This window comes from Pseudophryne corroboree, unplaced genomic scaffold (assembly GCF_028390025.1).
Source record: "Pseudophryne corroboree isolate aPseCor3 unplaced genomic scaffold, aPseCor3.hap2 scaffold_1014, whole genome shotgun sequence".
Classification (NCBI taxonomy): Eukaryota; Metazoa; Chordata; class Amphibia; order Anura; family Myobatrachidae; genus Pseudophryne; species Pseudophryne corroboree.
Window position 1 is genome coordinate 119791 of NW_026967641.1, and position 21306 is coordinate 141096.

A 21306-nucleotide genomic window follows, 5' to 3' on the forward strand; every position below is an offset into this window, starting at 1 on the left:
TCCACTTAATTTTCTTTACCCTATTATTAAAATGGTAATTGACAAAAACAAACTACATTGTCACCAGAAGAGCAATACAAAATGTACAAGTGATATATTAAAATCATCTTTCCAGCTTGAATTTCAATGATGCATTGGGGCAACGATTTTGTGAGAAATATCTTCACCCTTAAATAAAGATTTTCTTAATTCCTTACCTGTGTGATAATTAGATATCACCTTGTTTTCGCATTAAACAGACTTCCACATGAGAAAACAGCAAGGTTGCAGTGGCGTTAATGTTTCCTGGTGTCAACTTGTATTATTTCAGTAGACATTGAAATGAGGATGCATCTTGCTGCCTTTCCAATGAAGCAAGTTTAATTTAGTAATAGGTGAAAAACCATCCTTACAAAGGTGTTAATCAGAGACTTGGCTTTGTGGACACTTTTCAGAGAACAAATTTGTTAGCATAAAAATAAAGCCAGAAAATAAAGAGCTGTTTAATCACTCAATTGGATTTTTCTGCCAGCATATTTGTTTTCTCTGCAACCCACTGCTAAATTGTGCTTCCTAGCTGTTTTTATAAAATCACTGAATCAAATCTAACTCTGATTACATCAGAGAAGGCCAGGTACCCTACACCATAACAGGGGGTTTGAAATTTTGACTTGTCTAATTAAAGATCACCAAAATCTGATAACAAGGTCAATTAGGTCCCTGGGTGGGATTGAACCACCAACCTTTTGGTTAATAGCCGTACATACTAACTGATTGCGCCACAGAGACACTTTGCAAAAGTCCATACTGACAAAGGCTAATAAGCATTCATCTAAAACGTTTCCTAGCAAAACTTTAAAAAGTCAATAATCTGGAGAGTTTTTGTAAGATGTTTCTTCCATCAACCAACGAAGAAACACATTGGTACTTTCCCATGATGAGTGAGTGCTTCAGAATCTCTTGCACTTACATGTGCAGCAGAGTACTGCAATGGAAGCATGCTGGGCCCATAACCCAGAGGTAGGCAGATTGAAACTATCCTCTGCTATATGCATTTTTTTTTGTTAATTAAAGTAATCCAAAACTGGGATTGATATTTTGTCTCTTTTATTTTTACTTAAAGTACAATAACTTTTACCATTTTAATTTGTTTTAATAGTATATTGACAGTATTGTTTTCTTTCAAAAATCCACTTAATTTTCTTTACCCTATTATTAAAATGGTAATTGACACAAACAAACTACATTGTCACCAGAAGAGCAATACAAAATGTACAAGTGATATATTAAAATCATATTTCCAGCTTGAATTTCAATGATGCATTGGGGCAACGATTTTATGAGAAACATCTTCACCCTTAAATAAAGATTTTCTTAATTCCTTACCTGTGTGCTAATTAGATATCACCTTGTTTTCACATTAAACAGACTTCCACATGAGAAAGCAGCAAGGATGCAGTGGCGTTAATGTTTCCTGGTGTCAACTTGTATTATTTCAGTAGACATTGAAATGAGGATGCATCTTGCTGCCTTTCCAATGAAGCAAGTTTAATTTAGTAATAGGTGAAAAACCATCCCTACAAAGGTGTTAATCAGAGACTTGGCTTTGTGGACACTTTTCAGAGAACAAATTTGTTAGCATAAAAATAAAGCAAGAAAATTAAGAGCTGTTTAATCACGCAATTTGATTTTTTTGCCAGCATATTTCTTTTTCTCTGCAACCCACTGCTAAATTGTGCTTCCTAGATGTTTTTATAAAATCACTGAATCAAATCTAACTCTGATTACATCAGAGAAGGCCAGGTACCCTACACAATAACAGGGGGTATGAAATTTGACTTGTCTACTTAAAGATCACCAAAATCTGATAACAAGGTCAATTACGTCCCTGGGTGGGATTGAACCACCAACCTTTTGGTTAATAGCCGTACACACTAACTGATTGCGCCACAGAGACACTTTGCAAAAGTACATACTGACAAATGCTAATAAGTATTCATCTAAAACGTTTCCTAGAAAAACTTTAAAAAGTCAATAATCTGGAGAGTTTTTGTAAGATGTTTCTTCTATCAACCAACGAAGAAACACATTGGTACTTTCCCATGATGAGTGAGTGCTTCAGGATCTCTTGCACTTACATGTGCAGCAGAGTACAGCAATGGAAGCATGCTGGGCCCATAACACAGAGGTAGGCAGATTGAAACTATCCTCTGCTATATGCATTTTTTTTGTTAATTAAAGTAATCCAAAACTGGGATTGATATTTTGGCTCTTTTATTTTTACTTAAAGTACAATAACTTTTACCATTTTAATTTGTTTTAATAGTATATTGACAGTATTGTTTTCTTTCAAAAATCCACTTCATTTTCTATACCCTATTATTAAAATGGTAATTGACAAAAACAAACTACATTGTCACCAGAAGAGCAATACAAAATGTACAAGTGATATATTAAAATCATCTTTCCAGCTTGAATTTCAATGATGCATTGGGGCAACGATTTTGTGAGAAACATCTTCACCCTTAAATAAAGATTTTCTTAATTCCTTACCTGTGTGCTAATTAGATATCACCTTGTTTTCACATTAAACAGACTTCCACATGAGAAAGCAGCAAGGATGCAGTGGCGTTAATGTTTCCTGGTGTCAACCTGTATTATTTCAGTAGACATTGAAATGAGGATGCATCTTGCTGCCTTTCCAATGAAGCAAGTTTAATTTAGTAATAGGTGAAAAACCATCCCTACAAAGGTGTTAATCAGAGACTTTGCTTTGTGGACACTTTTCAGAGAACAAATTTGTTAGCATAAAAATAAAGCCAGAAAATGAAGAGCTGTTTAATCACTCAATTGGATTTTTTTGCCAGCATATTTCTTTTTCTCTGCAACCCACTGCTAAATTGTGCTTCCTAGCTGTTTTTATAAAATCACTGAATCAAATCTAACTCTGATTACATCAGAGAAGGCCAGGTACCCTACACCATAACAGTGGGTTTGAAATTTTGACTTGTCTTCTTAAAGATCACCAAAATCTGATAACAAGGTCAATTACGTACCTGGGTGGGATTGAACCACCAACCTTTTGGTTAATAGCCGTACACACTAACTGATTGCGCCACAGAGACACATTGCAAAATTATATACTGACAAGGGCTAATAAGCATTCATCTAAAACGTTTCCTAGAAAAACTTTGAAAAGTCAATAATCTGTAGAGTTTTTGTAAGATGTTTCTTCTATCAACCAACGAAGAAACACATTGGTACTTTCCCATGATGAGTGAGTGCTTCAGGATCTCTTGCACTTACATGTGCAGCAGAGTACAGCAATGGAAGCATGCTGGGCCCATAACCCAGAGGTAGGCAGATTGAAACTATCCTCTGCTATATGCTTTTTTTTTGTTAATTAAAGTAATCCAAAACTGGGATTGATATTTTGGCTCTTTTATTTTTTCTTAAAGTACAATAACTTTTACCATTTTAATTTGTTTTAATAGTATATTGACAGTATTGTTTTCTTTCAAAAATCCACTTAATTTTCTTTACCCTATTATTAAAATGGTAATTGACAAAAACAAACTACATTGTCACCAGAAGAGCAATACAAAATGTACAAGTGATATATTAAAATCATCTTTCCAGCTTGAATTTCAATGATGCATTGGGGCAACGATTTTGTGAGAAATATCTTCACCCTTAAATAAAGATTTTCTTAATTCCTTACCTGTGTGATAATTAGATATCACCTTGTTTTCGCATTAAACAGACTTCCACATGAGAAAACAGCAAGGTTGCAGTGGCGTTAATGTTTCCTGGTGTCAACTTGTATTATTTCAGTAGACATTGAAATGAGGATGCATCTTGCTGCCTTTCCAATGAAGCAAGTTTAATTTAGTAATAGGTGAAAAACCATCCTTACAAAGGTGTTAATCAGAGACTTGGCTTTGTGGACACTTTTCAGAGAACAAATTTGTTAGCATAAAAATAAAGCCAGAAAATGAAGAGCTGTTTAATCACTCAATTGGATTTTTCTGCCAGCATATTTTTTTTTCTCTGCAAACCACTGCTAAATTGTGCTTCCTAGCTGTTTTTATAAAATCAATGAATCAAATCTAACTCTGATTATATCAGAGAAGGCCAGGTACCCTACACCATAAGAGGGGGTTTGAAATTTTGACTTGTCTACTTAAAGATCACCAAAATCTGATAACAAGGTCAATTAGGTCCCTGGGTGGGATTGAACCACCAACCATTTGGTTAATAGCCGTACATACTAACTGATTGCGCCACAGAGACTCTTTGCAAAAGTCCATACTGACAAAGGCTAATAAGCATTCATCTAAAACGTTTCCTAGAAAAACTTTAAAAAGTCAATAATCTGGAGAGTTTTTGTAGGTTGTTTCTTCCATCAACCAACGAAGAAACACATTGGTACTTTCCCATGATGAGTGAGTGCTTCAGGATCTCTTGCACTTACATGTGCAGCAGAGTACAGCAATGGAAGCATGCTGGGCTCATAACGTTTTGGAGAAAAATGCAAAGGTACAAGACAGCTTTTCCTTGCCAATATCTCTCTTTTGCAAAGAGCTGCGCATTGGAAAATTCAGGGCTATGTCGTGTAGATGATGGCCTAACAGGAGGCTTTACAATTTTCTTTCTAGTGTCCTTCGTTTGGGAGAAAAATGCAAAGGTACAAGACAGCTTTTCCTTGCCAATATCTCTCTTTTGCAAAGAGCTGCGCATTGGAAAATTCAGGGCTATATCGTGTAGATGATGGCCTAACAGGAGGCTTTAAAATTTTAATTCTAGTGTCCTTCGTTTGGGAGAAAAATGCAAAGGTACAAGACAGCTTTTCCTTGCCAATATCTCTCTTTTGCAAAGAGCTACGCATTGGAAAATTCAGGACGACAATATAGGACAAGTACAGGGTAAATAAACATAGCTACATCAGCAGATGACACTGGAATAAGTATCAGGTGGCAGAAGACTGCTGAATTTGGTGCAGCTGAAGATTATTAAAGTAAGAAAAGAGTAAGCACATGAGGGAAGAGGGCCCTGCTCGTGAGAGCTTACATTCTAAAAGGGAGGGGTAGACAGACAGGGGTGAGATAGATGGGGTACATAGAGAGCATGGAACAGAGGTTTAGGATTAGATTTGGCTGGGTTTGGTGAAGAAGTGGGTCTTGAGAGCCCGTTTGAAGTTTTGTAGAGAGGTGGAGAGTCTGAGGGGGAGAGGTAGGGAATTCCAGAGAAGTGGTGCAGCACGTGAAAAATCTTGGAGGTAGGAGTGGGAGGAAGTAATCCGTAGGCAGGAGAGTCGGTGTGCATTAGCAGAGCGAAGAGGACGGGTGGGAGTGTAAAGCGAGATAAGATCAGAGATGTAGATGGGAGAGGAGTGGGTGAGGGCTTTGTAAGCAAGTGTGAGAAGCTTGAAATGGATTCTGAAAGGGAAGGGGAGCCAGTGAAGGACTAGTAAGAGAGGAGAGGTGGACGTAGTGCGTTTGGTGAGGAAAATGAGCCGGGCAGCAGCATTGAGGATAGATTGGAGTGGAGAGAGGTATTTGTCAGGAATGCCAGTCAGGAAGAGATTACAGCAGTCCAGTCTGGAGATGACCAGTGAGTGGATAAGAGTCTTAGTAGCATCCTGGGTCAGAAAGGGTCTGATCATGGAAATATTTTTTAGATGAAAACGGCAGGTTTGTGAGAGGTGCGGAATGTGTGGTTTGAAGGAGAGGGAGGAGTCAAGGATTACTCCAAGACAGCGCGCTTGGGGGGTAGAGGAGATAGTAGTGCCATCAATAGATAATGAGATTGTAGGAGGTGAGATTATGCGGGAGGGAGGGAAGATGATCAGCTCGGTCTTAGACATGTTAAGTTTAAGAAAGCGCTGGGACATCCAGGAAGAGATAGCAGAGAGACAGTTGGAGATACGAGTGAGGAGAGTAGGGGAGAGGTCTGGAGAGGAATAGAGATGATATTGGAAACCAAAAGAACTAATGAGCTTACCTAGTGAGGACGTATAGAGAGAGAAGAGAAGAGGACCAAGGACAGAACCTTGGGGTACCCCTACAGTAAGTGGAAGTGAGGGGGAGGTGGAGTCATGAGAGGAGACAGAGAATGAACGGTCAGAAAGGTAGGACGACAACCAAGAGAGGGCAGTGTTACGCAGACCAATGGAGTGAAGGATTTGCAGTAGGAGAGGATGGTCCACAGTGTCAAAAGCAGCAGAGAGATCAAGTAGAATAAGTAGAGAGTAGTGTCCCTTAGATTTAGCAGCATGGAGGTCATTGCATACTTTTGTAAGGGCAGTTTCAGTGGAGTGGAGAGGACGGAAGCCAGACTGGAATGGGTCAAGCAGTGAGTGTGAGGAAAGAAAGGAAGTAAGGCGGTTGTAGACAATACGCTCAAGGAGTTTGGAGGCAAAAGGGAGGAGAGAGATGGGTCGGTAGTTGGAGAGAGTGTTTGGATCAAGGGTAGGTTTTTTAAGAATAGGAGAGATGAGAGCGTGCTTGAAGGCAGAGGGGACAGTGCCTGATGAGAGGGAGAGATTGAGAAGGTGGGAAAGATGGGAACAAGTAGAAAAAGAGAGGTGGCAAAGGAGGCGGGAGGGGATAGGGTCAAGTGGGGAGGTGGTGAGGGGACAGGAACGAATGAGGGCCATGACTTCCTCTCCAGATGCATGGGAGAAAGATGACAGAATGAAAATTTTAAAGCCTCCTGTTAGACCATCATCTACACGGCATAGCCATGAATTTTCCAATGCGCAGCTCTTTGCAAAAGAGAGATATTGGCAAGGAAAAGCTGTCTTGTACCTTTGTATTTTTCTCCCAAACGAAGGACACTAGAATGAAAATTTTAAAGCCTCCTGTTAGTGCTTCGTCTACACGGCATAGCCCTGAATTTTCCAATGCGTAGCTCTTTGCAAAAGAGAGATATTGGCAAGGAAAAGCTGTCTTACACCTTTGCATTTTTCTCCCAAACGAAGGACACTAGAATTAAAATTTTAAAGCCTCCTGTTAGGCCATCATCTACACGACATAGCCCTGAATTTTCCAATGCGCAGCTCTATGCAAAAGAGAGATATTGGCAAAGAAAAGCTGTCTTGTACCTTTGCATTTTTCTCCCAAATGAAGGTCACTAGAAAGAAAATTTTAAAGCCTCCTGTTAGGCCATCATCTACACGACATAGCCCTGAATTTTCCAATGCGCAGCTCTTTGCAAAAGAGAGATATTGGCAAGGAAAAGCTGTCTTGTACCTTTGCATTTTTCTCCCAAACGAAGGTCACTAGAAAGAAAATTTTAAATCCTCCTGTTAGGCCATCATCTACACGACATAGCCTCCTGTTAGGCCATCATCTACACGACATAGCCCTGAATTTTCCAATGCGCAGCTCTTTGCAAAAGAGAGATATTGGCAAGGAAAAGCTGTCTTGTACCTTTGCATTTTTCTCCCAAACGAAGGTCACTAGAAAGAAAATTTTAAAGCCTCCTGTTAGGTCATCATCTACACGACATAGCCCTGAATTTTCCAATGCGTAGCTCTTTGCAAAAGAGAGATATTGGCAAGGAAAAGCTGTCTTGTACCTTTGCATTGTTCTCCCAAACGAAGGACACTAGAAAGAAAATTTAAAAAGCCTCCTGTTAGGCCATCATCTACACGACATAGCCCTGAATTTTCCAATGCGCAGCTCTTTGCAAAAGAGAGATATTGGCAAGGAAAAGCTGTCTTGTACCTTTGCATTTTTCTCCCAAACGAAGGAAACTAGAATTAAAATTTTAAAGCCTCCTGTTAGACCATCATCTACACGGCATAGCCATGAATTTTCCAATGCGCAGCTCTTTGCAAAAGAGAGATATTGGCAAGGAAAAGCTGTCTTGTACCTTTGCATTTTTCTCCCAAACGAAGGACACTAGAATTAAAATTTTAAAGCCTCCTGTTAGGCCATCATCTACACGACATAGCCCTGAATTTTCCAATGCGCAGCTCTTTGCAAAAGAGAGATTTTGGCAAGGAAAAGCTGTCTTGTACCATTGCATTTTTCTCCCAAACGAAGGACACTAGAAAGAAAATTTTAAAGCCTCCTGTTAGACCATCATCTACACGACATAGCCATGAATTTTCCAATGCGCAGCTCTTTGCAAAAGAGAGATATTGGCAAGGAAAAGCTGTCTTGTACCATTGCATTTTTCTCCCAAACGAAGGACACTAGAATTAAAATTTTAAAGCCTCCTGTTAGGCCATCATCTACACGATATAGCCCTGAATTTTCCAATGCGCAGCTCTTTGCAAACGAGAGATATTGGCAAGGAAAAGCTGTCTTGTACCTTTGCATTTTTCTCCCAAACGAAGGACACTAGAAAGAAAATTTTAAAGCCTCCTGTTAGGCCATCATCTACACGACATAGCCCTGAATTTTCCAATGCGCAGCTCTTTGCAAAAGAGAGATATTGGCAAGGAAAAGCTGTCTTGTACCATTGCATTTTTCTCCCAAACGAAGGACACTAGAAAGAAAATTTTAAAGCCTCCTGTTAGACCATCATCTACACGACATAGCCCTGAATTTTCCAATGCGCAGCTCTTTGCAAAAGAGAGATATTGGCAAGGAAAAGCTGTCTTGTACCATTGCATTTTTCTCCCAAACGAAGGACACTAGAAAGAAAATTTTAAAGCCTCCTGTTAGACCATCATCTACACGACATAGCCCTGAATTTTCCAATGCGCAGCTCTTTGCAAAAGAGAGATATTGGCAAGGAAAAGCTGTCTTGTACCATTGCATTTTTCTCCCAAACGAAGGACACTAGAAAGAAAATTTTAAAGCCTCCTGTTAGGCCATCATCTACACCACATAGCCCTGAATTTTCCAATGCGCAGCTCTTTGCAAAAGAGAGATATTGGCAAGGAAAAGCTGTCTTGTACCTTTGCATTTTTCTCCCAAACGAAGGAAACTAGAATTAAAATTTTAAAGCCTCCTGTTAGGCCATCATCTACACGACATAGCCCTGCATTTTCCAATGCGCAGCTCTTTGCAAACGAGAGATATTGGCAAGGAAAAGCTGTCTTGTACCTTTGCATTTTTCTCCCAAACGAAGGACACTAGAAAGAAAATTTTAAAGCCTCCTGTTAGGCCATCATCTACACGACATAGCCCTGAATTTTCCAATGCGCAGCTCTTTGCAAAAGAGAGATATTGGCAAGGAAAAGCTGTCTTGTACCATTGCATTTTTCTCCCAAACGAAGGACACTAGAAAGAAAATTTTAAAGCCTCCTGTTAGACCATCATCTACACGCCATAGCCCTGAATTTTCCAATGCATAGCTCTTTGCAAAAGAGAGATATTGGCAAGGAAAAGTTGTCTTGTACCTTTGCATTTTTCTCCCAAACGAAGGACACTAGAAAGAAAATTTTAAAGCCTCCTGTTAGGCCATCATCTACACGACATAGCCCTGAATTTTCCAATGCGCAGCTCTTTGCAAAAGAGAGATATTGGCAAGGAAAAGCTGTGTTGTACCTTTGCATTTTTCTCCCAAACGAAGGACACTAGAATGAAAATTTTAAAGCCTCCTGTTAGTGCTTCATCTACACGGCATAGCCCTGAATTTTCCAATGCGTAGCTCTTTGCAAAAGAGAGATATTGGCAAGGAAAAGCTGTCTTGTACCTTTGCATTTTTCTCCCAAACGAAGGACACTAGAATTAAAATTTTAAAGCCTCCTGCTAGGCCATCATCTACACGACATAGCCCTGAATTTTCCAATGCGCAGCTCTTTGCAAAAGAGAGATATTGGCAAGGAAAAGCTGTCTTGTACCATTGCATTTTTCTCCCAAACGAAGGACACTAGAAAGAAAATGTTAAAGCCTCCTGTTAGACCATCATCTACACGGCATAGCCATGAATTTTCCAATGCGTAGCTCTTTGCAAAAGAGAGATATTGGCAAGGAAAAGCTGTCTTGTACCTTTGCATTTTTCTCCCAAACGAAGGACACTAGAATTAAAATTTTAAAGCCTCCTGTTAGGCCATCATCTACACGACATAGCCCTGCATTTTCGAATGCGCAGCTCTTTGCAAAAGAGAGATATTGGCAAGGAAAAGCTGTCTTGTACCTTTGCATTTTTCTCCCAAACGAAGGTCACTAGAAAGAAAATTTTAAAGCCTCCTGTTAGGCCATCATCTACACGACATAGCCCTGAATTTTCCAATGCGCAGCTCTTTGCAAACGAGAGATATTGGCAAGGAAAAGCTGTCTTGTACCTTTGCATTTTTCTCCCAAACGAAGGACACTAGAAATTTGTTTTTAAAGCCTCCTGTTAGGCCATCATCTACACGACATAGCCCTGAATTTTCCAATGCGCAGCTCTTTGCAAAAGAGAGATATTGGCAAGGAAAAGCTGTCTTGCACCTTTGCATTTTTCTCCCAAACGAAGGACACTAGAATTAAAATTTTAAAGCCTCCTGTTAGGCCATCATCTACACGACATAGCCCTGAATTTTCCAATGCGCAGCTCTTTGCAAAAGAGAGATATTGGCAAGGAAAAGCTGTCTTGTACCTTTGCATTTTTCTCCCAAACGAAGGTCACTAGAAAGAAAATTTTAAAGCCTCCTGTTAGGCCATCATCTACACGACATAGCCCTGAATTTTCCAATGCGCAGCTCTTTGCAAAAGAGAGATATTGGCAAGGAAAAGCTGTATTGTACCATTGCATTTTTCTCCCAAACGAAGGACACTAGAAAGAAAATTTTAAAGCCTCCTGTTAGACCATCATCTACACGGCATAGCCATGAATTTTCCAATGCGCAGCTCTTTGCAAAAGAGAGATATTGGCAATGAAAAGCTGTCTTGTACCTTTGCATTTTTCTCCCAAACGAAGGACACTAGAATTAAAATTTTAAAGCCTCCTGTTAGGCCATCATCTACACGACATATCCCTGAATTTTCCAATGCGCAGCTCTTTGCAAAAGAGAGATATTGGCAAGGGCAAGCTGTCTTGTACCTTTGCATTTTTCTCCCAAACGAAGGTCACTAGAAAGAAAATTTTAAAGCCTCCTGTTAGGCCATCATCTACACGACATAGCCCTGAATTTTCCAATGCGTAGCTCTTTGCAAAAGAGAGATATTGGCAAGGAAAAGCTGTCTTGTACCTTTGCATTTTTCTCCCAAACGAAGGACACTAGAAATAAAATTTTAAAGCCTCCTGTTAGGCCATCATCTACACGACATAGCCCTGAATTTTCCAATGCGCAGCTCTTTGCAAAAGAGAGATATTGGCAAGGTAAAGCTGTCTTGTACCATTGCATTTTTCTCCCAAACGAAGGACACTAGAAAGAAAATTTTAAAGCCTCCTGTTAGACCATCATCTACACGGCATAGCCATGAATTTTCCAATGCGCAGCTCTTTGCAAAAGAGAGATATTGGCAAGGAAAAGCTGTTTTGTACCTTTGCATTTTTCTCCCAAACGAAGGTCACTAGAAAGAAAATTTTAAAGCCTCCTGTTAGGCCATCATCTACACGACATAGCCCTGAATTTTCCAATGCGCAGCTCTTTGCAAAAGAGAGATATTGGTAAGGAAAAGCTGTCTTGTACCTTTGCATTTTTCTCCCAAACGAAGGTCACTAGAAAGAAAATGTTAAAGCCTCCTGTTAGGCCATCATCTACACGACATAGCCCTGAATTTTCCAATGCGTAGCTCTTTGCAAAAGAGAGATATTGGCAAGGAAAAGTTGTCTTGTACCTTTGCATTTTTCTCCCAAACGAAGGACACTAGAAAGAAAATTTTAAAGCCTCCTGTTAGGCCTTCATCTACACGACATAGCCCTGAATTTTCCAATGCGCAGCTCTTTGCAAAAGAGAGATATTGGCAAGGAAAAGCTGTCTTGTACCTTTGCATTTTTCTCGCAAACGAAGGACACTAGAATGAAAATTTTAAAGCCTCCTGTTAGGCCATCATCTACACGACATAGCCCTGAATTTTCCAATGCGCAGCTCTTTGCAAAAGAGAGATATTGGCAAGGAAAAGCTGTCTTGTACCTTTGCATTTTTCTCCCAAACGAAGGACACTAGAATGAAAATTTTAAAGCCTCCTGTTAGTGCTTCATCTACACGGCATAGCCCTGAATTTTCCAATGCGTAGCTCTTTGCAAAAGAGAGATATTGGCAAGGAAAAGCTGTCTTGTACCTTTGCATTTTTCTCCCAAACGAAGGACACTAGAATTAAAATTTTAAAGCCTCCTGTTAGGCCATCATCTACACGACATAGCCCTGAATTTTCCAATGCGCAGCTCTTTGCAAAAGAGAGATATTGGCAAGGAAAAGCTGTCTTGTACCATTGCATTTTTCTCCCAAACGAAGGACACTAGAAAGAAAATTTTAAAGCCTCCTGTTAGGCCATCATCTACACGCCATAGCCCTGAATTTTCCAATGCGTAGCTCTTTGCAAAAGAGAGATATTGGCAAGGAAAAGTTGTCTTGTACCTTTGCATTTTTCTCCCAAACGAAGGACACTAGAAAGAAAATTTTAAAGCCTCCTGTTAGGCCATCATCTACACGACATAGCCCTGAATTTTCCAATGCGCAGCTCTTTGCAAAAGAGAGATATTGGCAAGGAAAAGCTGTCTTGTACCTTTGCATTTTTCTCCCAAACGAAGGACACTAGAATGAAAATTTTAAAGCCTCCTGTTAGTGCTTCATCTACACGGCATAGCCCTGAATTTTCCAATGCGTAGCTCTTTGCAAAAGAGAGATATTGGCAAGGAAAAGCTGTCTTGTACCTTTGCATTTTTCTCCCAAACGAAGGACACTAGAATTAAAATTTTAAAGCCTCCTGCTAGGCCATCATCTACACGACATAGCCCTGAATTTTCCAATGCGCAGCTCTTTGCAAAAGAGAGATATTGGCAAGGAAAAGCTGTCTTGTACCATTGCATTTTTCTCCCAAACGAAGGACACTAGAAAGAAAATGTTAAAGCCTCCTGTTAGACCATCATCTACACGACATAGCCCTGAATTTTCCAATGCGCAGCTCTTTGCAAAAGAGAGATATTGGCAAGGAAAAGCTGTCTTGTACCTTTGCATTTTTCTCCCAAACGAAGGTCACTAGAAAGAAAATTTTAAAGCCTCCTGTTAGGCCATCATCTACACGACATAGCCTCCTGTTAGGCCATCATCTACACGACATAGCCCTGAATTTTCCAATGCGCAGCTCTTTGCAAAAGAGAGATATTGGCAAGGAAAAGCTGTCTTGTACCTTTGCATTTTTCTCCCAAACGAAGGTCACTAGAAAGAAAATTTTAAAGCCTCCTGTTAGGTCATCATCTACACGACATAGCCCTGAATTTTCCAATGCGTAGCTCTTTGCAAAAGAGAGATATTGGCAAGGAAAAGCTGTCTTGTACCTTTGCATTGTTCTCCCAAACGAAGGACACTAGAAAGAAAATTTAAAAAGCCTCCTGTTAGGCGATCATCTACACGACATAGCCCTGAATTTTCCAATGCGCAGCTCTTTGCAAAAGAGAGATATTGGCAAGGAAAAGCTTTCTTGTACCATTGCATTTTTCTCCCAAACGAAGGACGCTAGAAAGAAAATTTTAAAGCCTCCTGTTAGGCCATCATCTACACGACATAGCCCTGAATTTTCCAATGCGCAGCTCTTTGCAAAAGAGAGATATTGGCAAGGAAAAGCTGTCTTGTACCTTTGCATTTTTCTCCCAAACGAAGGACACTAGAATGAAAATTTTAAAGCCTCCTGTTAGACCATCATCTACACGGCATAGCCATGAATTTTCCAATGCGCAGCTCTTTGCAAAAGAGAGATATTGGCAAGGAAAAGCTGTCTTGTACCTTTGCATTTTTCTCCCAAACGAAGGACACTAGAATTAAAATTTTAAAGCCTCCTGTTAGGCCATCATCTACACGACATAGCCCTGAATTTTCCAATGCGCAGCTCTTTGCAAAAGAGAGATTTTGGCAAGGAAAAGCTGTCTTGTACCATTGCATTTTTCTCCCAAACGAAGGACACTAGAAAGAAAATTTTAAAGCCTCCTGTTAGACCATCATCTACACGACATAGCCATGAATTTTCCAATGCGCAGCTCTTTGCAAAAGAGAGATATTGGCAAGGAAAAGCTGTCTTGTACCATTGCATTTTTCTCCCAAACGAAGGACACTAGAAAGAAAATTTTAAAGCCTCCTGTTAGGCCATCATCTACACCACATAGCCCTGAATTTTCCAATGCGCAGCTCTTTGCAAAAGAGAGATATTGGCAAGGAAAAGCTGTCTTGTACCTTTGTATTTTTCTCCCAAACGAAGGAAACTAGAATTAAAATTTTAAAGCCTCCTGTTAGGCCATCATCTACACGACATAGCCCTGAATTTTCCAATGCGCAGCTCTTTGCAAACGAGAGATATTGGCAAGGAAAAGCTGTCTTGTACCTTTGCATTTTTCTCCCAAACGAAGGACACTAGAAAGAAAATTTTAAAGCCTCCTGTTAGGCCATCATCTACACGACATAGCCCTGAATTTTCCAATGCGCAGCTCTTTGCAAAAGAGAGATATTGGCAAGGAAAAGCTGTCTTGTACCATTGCATTTTTCTCCCAAACGAAGGACACTAGAAAGAAAATTTTAAAGCCTCCTGTTAGACCATCATCTACACGACATAGCCCTGAATTTTCCAATGCGCAGCTCTTTGCAAAAGAGAGATATTGGCAAGGAAAAGCTGTCTTGTACCTTTGCATTTTTCTCCCAAACGAAGGACACTAGAAAGAAAATTTTAAAGCCTCCTGTTAGGCCATCATCTACACGCCATAGCCCTGAATTTTCCAATGCATAGCTCTTTGCAAAAGAGAGATATTGGCAAGGAAAAGTTGTCTTGTACCTTTGCATTTTTCTCCCAAACGAAGGACACTAGAAAGAAAATTTTAAAGCCTCCTGTTAGGCCATCATCTACACGCCATAGCCCTGAATTTTCCAATGCATAGCTCTTTGCAAAAGAGAGATATTGGCAAGGAAAAGTTGTCTTGTACCTTTGCATTTTTCTCCCAAACGTAGGACACTAGAAAGAAAATTTTAAAGCCTCCTGTTAGACCATCATCTACACGACATAGCCCTGAATTTTCCAATGCGCAGCTCTTTGCAAAAGAGAGATATTGGCAAGGAAAAGCTGTCTTGTACCTTTGCATTTTTCTCCCAAACGAAGGACACTAGAATTAAAATTTTAAAGCCTCCTGCTAGGCCATCATCTACACGACATAGCCCTGAATTTTCCAATGCGCAGCTCTTTGCAAAAGAGAGATATTGGCAAGGAAAAGCTGTCTTGTACCATTGCATTTTTCTCCCAAACGAAGGACACTAGAAAGAAAATGTTAAAGCCTCCTGTTAGACCATCATCTACACGGCATAGCCATGAATTTTCCAATGCGTAGCTCTTTGCAAAAGAGAGATATTGGCAAGGAAAAGCTGTCTTGTACCTTTGCATTTTTCTCCCAAACGAAGGACACTAGAATTCAAATTTTAAAGCCTCCTGTTAGGCCATCATCTACACGACATAGCCCTGCATTTTACAATGCGCAGCTCTTTGCAAAAGAGAGATATTGGCAAGGAAAAGCTGTCTTGTACCTTTGCATTTTTCTCCCAAACGAAGGTCACTAGAAAGAAAATTTTAAAGCCTCCTGTTAGGCCATCATCTACACGACATAGCCCTGAATTTTCCAATGCGTAGCTCTTTGCAAAAGAGAGATATTGGCAAGGAAAAGCTGTCTTGTACCTTTGCATTTTTCTCCCAAACGAAGGACACTAGAATGAAAATTTTAAAGCCTCCTGTTAGACCATCATCTACACGGCATAGCCATGAATTTTCCAATGCGCAGCTCTTTGCAAAAGAGAGATATTGGCAAGGAAAAGCTGTCTTGTACCTTTGCATTTTTCTCCCAAACGAAGGACACTAGAATTAAAATTTTAAAGCCTCCTGTTAGGCCATCATCTACACGACATAGCCCTGAATTTTCCAATGCGCAGCTCTTTGCAAAAGAGAGATTTTGGCAAGGAAAAGCTGTCTTGTACCATTGCATTTTTCTCCCAAACGAAGGACACTAGAAAGAAAATTTTAAAGCCTCCTGTTAGACCATCATCTACACGACATAGCCATGAATTTTCCAATGCGCAGCTCTTTGCAAAAGAGAGATATTGGCAAGGAAAAGCTGTCTTGTACCATTGCATTTTTCTCAAAAACGAAGGACACTAGAATTAAAATTTTAAAGCCTCCTGTTAGGCCATCATCTACACGATATAGCCCTGAATTTTCCAATGCGCAGCTCTTTGCAAACGAGAGATATTGGCAAGGAAAAGCTGTCTTGTACCTTTGCATTTTTCTCCCAAACGAAGGACACTAGAAAGAAAATTTTAAAGCCTCCTGTTAGGCCATCATCTACACGACATAGCCCTGAATTTTCCAATGCGCAGCTCTTTGAAAAAAAAGAGAGATATTGGCAAGGAAAAGCTGTCTTGTACCATTGCATTTTTCTCCCAAACGAAGGACACTAGAAAGAAAATTTTAAAGCCTCCTGTTAGACCATCATCTACACGACATAGCCCTGAATTTTCCAATGCGCAGCTCTTTGCAAAAGAGAGATATTGGCAAGGAAAAGCTGTCTTGTACCATTGCATTTTTCTCCCAAACGAAGGACACTAGAAAGAAAATTTTAAAGCCTCCTGTTAGGCCATCATCTACACCACATAGCCCTGAATTTTCCAATGCGCAGCTCTTTGCAAAAGAGAGATATTGGCAAGGAAAAGCTGTCTTGTACCTTTGTATTTTTCTCCCAAACGAAGGAAACTAGAATTAAAATTTTAAAGCCTCCTGTTAGGCCATCATCTACACGACATAGCCCTGAATTTTCCAATGCGCAGCTCTTTGCAAACGAGAGATATTGGCAAGGAAAAGCTGTCTTGTACCTTTGCATTTTTCTCCCAAACGAAGGACACTAGAAAGAAAATTTTAAAGCCTCCTGTTAGGCCATCATCTACACGACATAGCCCTGAATTTTCCAATGCGCAGCTCTTTGCAAAAGAGAGATATTGGCAAGGAAAAGCTGTCTTGTACCATTGCATTTTTCTCCCAAACGAAGGACACTAGAAAGAAAATTTTAAAGCCTCCTGTTAGACCATCATCTACACGACATAGCCCTGAATTTTCCAATGCGCAGCTCTTTGCAAAAGAGAGATATTGGCAAGGAAAAGCTGTCTTGTACCTTTGCATTTTTCTCCCAAACGTAGGACACTAGAAAGAAAATTTTAAAGCCTCCTGTTAGACCATCATCTACACGACATAGCCCTGAATTTTCCAATGCGCAGCTCTTTGCAAAAGAGAGATATTGGCAAGGAAAAGCTGTCTTGTACCTTTGCATTTTTCTCCCAAACGAAGGACACTAGAATTAAAATTTTAAAGCCTCCTGCTAGGCCATCATCTACACGACATAGCCCTGAATTTTCCAATGCGCAGCTCTTTGCAAAAGAGAGATATTGGCAAGGAAAAGCTGTCTTGTACCATTGCATTTTTCTCCCAAACGAAGGACACTAGAAAGAAAATGTTAAAGCCTCCTGTTAGACCATCATCTACACGGCATAGCCATGAATTTTCCAATGCGTAGCTCTTTGCAAAAGAGAGATATTGGCAAGGAAAAGCTGTCTTGTACCTTTGCATTTTTCTCCCAAACGAAGGACACTAGAATTCAAATTTTAAAGCCTCCTGTTAGGCCATCATCTACACGACATAGCCCTGCATTTTACAATGCGCAGCTCTTTGCAAAAGAGAGATATTGGCAAGGAAAAGCTGTCTTGTACCTTTGCATTTTTCTCCCAAACGAAGGTCACTAGAAAGAAAATTTTAAAGCCTCCTGTTAGGCCATCATCTACACGACATAGCCCTGAATTTTCCAATGCGTAGCTCTTTGCAAAAGAGAGATATTGGCAAGGAAAAGCTGTCTTGTACCTTTGCATTTTTCTCCCAAACGAAGGACACTAGAATGAAAATTTTAAAGCCTCCTGTTAGACCATCATCTACACGGCATAGCCATGAATTTTCCAATGCGCAGCTCTTTGCAAAAGAGAGATATTGGCAAGGAAAAGCTGTCTTGTACCTTTGCATTTTTCTCCCAAACGAAGGACACTAGAATTAAAATTTTAAAGCCTCCTGTTAGGCCATCATCTACACGACATAGCCCTGAATTTTCCAATGCGCAGCTCTTTGCAAAAGAGAGATTTTGGCAAGGAAAAGCTGTCTTGTACCATTGCATTTTTCTCCCAAACGAAGGACACTAGAAAGAAAATTTTAAAGCCTCCTGTTAGACCATCATCTACACGACATAGCCATGAATTTTCCAATGCGCAGCTCTTTGCAAAAGAGAGATATTGGCAAGGAAAAGCTGTCTTGTACCATTGCATTTTTCTCAAAAACGAAGGACACTAGAATTAAAATTTTAAAGCCTCCTGTTAGGCCATCATCTACACGATATAGCCCTGAATTTTCCAATGCGCAGCTCTTTGCAAACGAGAGATATTGGCAAGGAAAAGCTGTCTTGTACCTTTGCATTTTTCTCCCAAACGAAGGACACTAGAAAGAAAATTTTAAAGCCTCCTGTTAGGCCATCATCTACACGACATAGCCCTGAATTTTCCAATGCGCAGCTCTTTGAAAAAAAAGAGAGATATTGGCAAGGAAAAGCTGTCTTGTACCATTGCATTTTTCTCCCAAACGAAGGACACTAGAAAGAAAATTTTAAAGCCTCCTGTTAGACCATCATCTACACGACATAGCCCTGAATTTTCCAATGCGCAGCTCTTTGCAAAAGAGAGATATTGGCAAGGAAAAGCTGTCTTGTACCATTGCATTTTTCTCCCAAACGAAGGACACTAGAAAGAAAATTTTAAAGCCTCCTGTTAGGCCATCATCTACACCACATAGCCCTGAATTTTCCAATGCGCAGCTCTTTGCAAAAGAGAGATATTGGCAAGGAAAAGCTGTCTTGTACCTTTGTATTTTTCTCCCAAACGAAGGAAACTAGAATTAAAATTTTAAAGCCTCCTGTTAGGCCATCATCTACACGACATAGCCCTGAATTTTCCAATGCGCAGCTCTTTGCAAACGAGAGATATTGGCAAGGAAAAGCTGTCTTGTACCTTTGCATTTTTCTCCCAAACGAAGGACACTAGAAAGAAAATTTTAAAGCCTCCTGTTAGGCCATCATCTACACGACATAGCCCTGAATTTTCCAATGCGCAGCTCTTTGCAAAAGAGAGATATTGGCAAGGAAAAGCTGTCTTGTACCATTGCATTTTTCTCCCAAACGAAGGACACTAGAAAGAAAATTTTAAAGCCTCCTGTTAGACCATCATCTACACGACATAGCCCTGAATTTTCCAATGCGCAGCTCTTTGCAAAAGAGAGATATTGGCAAGGAAAAGCTGTCTTGTACCTTTGCATTTTTCTCCCAAACGAAGGACACTAGAAAGAAAATTTTAAAGCCTCCTGTTAGGCCATCATCTACACGCCATAGCCCTGAATTTTCCAATGCATAGCTCTTTGCAAAAGAGAGATATTGGCAAGGAAAAGTTGTCTTGTACCTTTGCATTTTTCTCCCAAACGAAGGACACTAGAAAGAAAATTTTAAAGCCTCCTGCTAGGCCATCATCTACACGACATAGCCCTGAATTTTCCAATGCGCAGCTCTTTGCAAAAGAGAGATATTGGCAAGGAAAAGCTGTCTTGTACCTTTGCATTTTTCTCCCAAACGAAGGACACTAGAATGAAAATTTTAAAGCCTCCTGTTAGTGCTTCATCTACACGGCATAGCCCTGAATTTTCCAATGCGTAGCTCTTTGCAAAAGAGAGATATTGGCAAGGAAAAGCTGTCTTGTACCTTTGCATTTTTCTCCCAAACGAAGGACACTAGAATTAAAATTTTAAAGCCTCCTGCTAGGCCATCATCTACACGACATAGCCCTGAATTTTCCAATGCGCAGCTCTTTGCAAAAGAGAGATATTGGCAAGGAAAAGCTGTCTTGTACCATTGCATTTTTCTCCCAAACGAAGGACACTAGAAAGAAAATGTTAAAGCCTCCTGTTAGACCATCATCTACACGGCATAGCCATGAATTTTCCAATGCGTAGCTCTTTGCAAAAGAGAGATATTGGCAAGGAAAAGCTGTCTTGTACCTTTGCATTTTTCTCCCAAACGAAGGACACTAGAATTCAAATTTTAAAGCCTCCTGTTAGGCCATCATCTACACGACATAGCCCTGCATTTTACAATGCGCAGCTCTTTGCAAAAGAGAGATATTGGCAAGGAAAAGCTGTCTTGTACCTTTGCATTTTTCTCCCAAACGAAGGTCACTAGAAAGAAAATTTTAAAGCCTCCTGTTAGGCCATCATCTACACGACATAGCCCTGAATTTTCCAATGCGTAGCTCTTTGCAAAAGAGAGATATTGGCAAGGAAAAGCTGTCTTGTACCTTTGCATTTTTCTCCCAAACGAAGGACACTAGAAAGAAAATTTTAAAGCCTCCTGTTAGGCCATCATCTACACGACATAGCCCTGAATTTTCCAATGCGCAGCTCTTTGCAAACGAGAGATATTGGCAAGGAAAAGCTGTCTTGTACCTTTGCATTTTTCTCCCAAACGAAGGACACTAGAAAGAAAATTTTAAAGCCTCCTGTTAGGCCATCATCTACACGATATAGCCCTGAATTTTCCAATGCGCAGCTCTTTGCAAACGAGAGATATTGGCAAGGAAAAGCTGTCTTGTACCTTTGCATTTTTCTCCCAAACGAAGGACACTAGAAAGAAAATTTTAAAGCCTCCTGTTAGACCATCATCTACACGACATAGCCCTGAATTTTCCAATGCGCAGCTCTTTGCAAAAGAGAGATATTGGCAAGGAAAAGCTGTCTTGTACCTTTGCATTTTTCTCCCAAACGAAGGACACTAGAAAGAAAATTTTAAAGCCTCCTGTTAGGCCATCATCTACACGCCATAGCCCTGAATTTTCCAATGCATAGCTCTTTGCAAAAGAGAGATATTGGCAAGGAAAAGTTGTCTTGTACCTTTGCATTTTTCTCCCAAACGAAGGACACTAGAAAGAAAATTTTAAAGCCTCCTGTTAGGCCATCATCTACACGACATAGCCCTGAATTTTCCAATGCGCAGCTCTTTGCAAAAGAGAGATATTGGCAAGGAAAAGCTGTCTTGTACCTTTGCATTTTTCTCCCAAACGAAGGACACTAGAATGAAAATTTTAAAGCCTCCTGTTAGTGCTTCATCTACACGGCATAGCCCTGAATT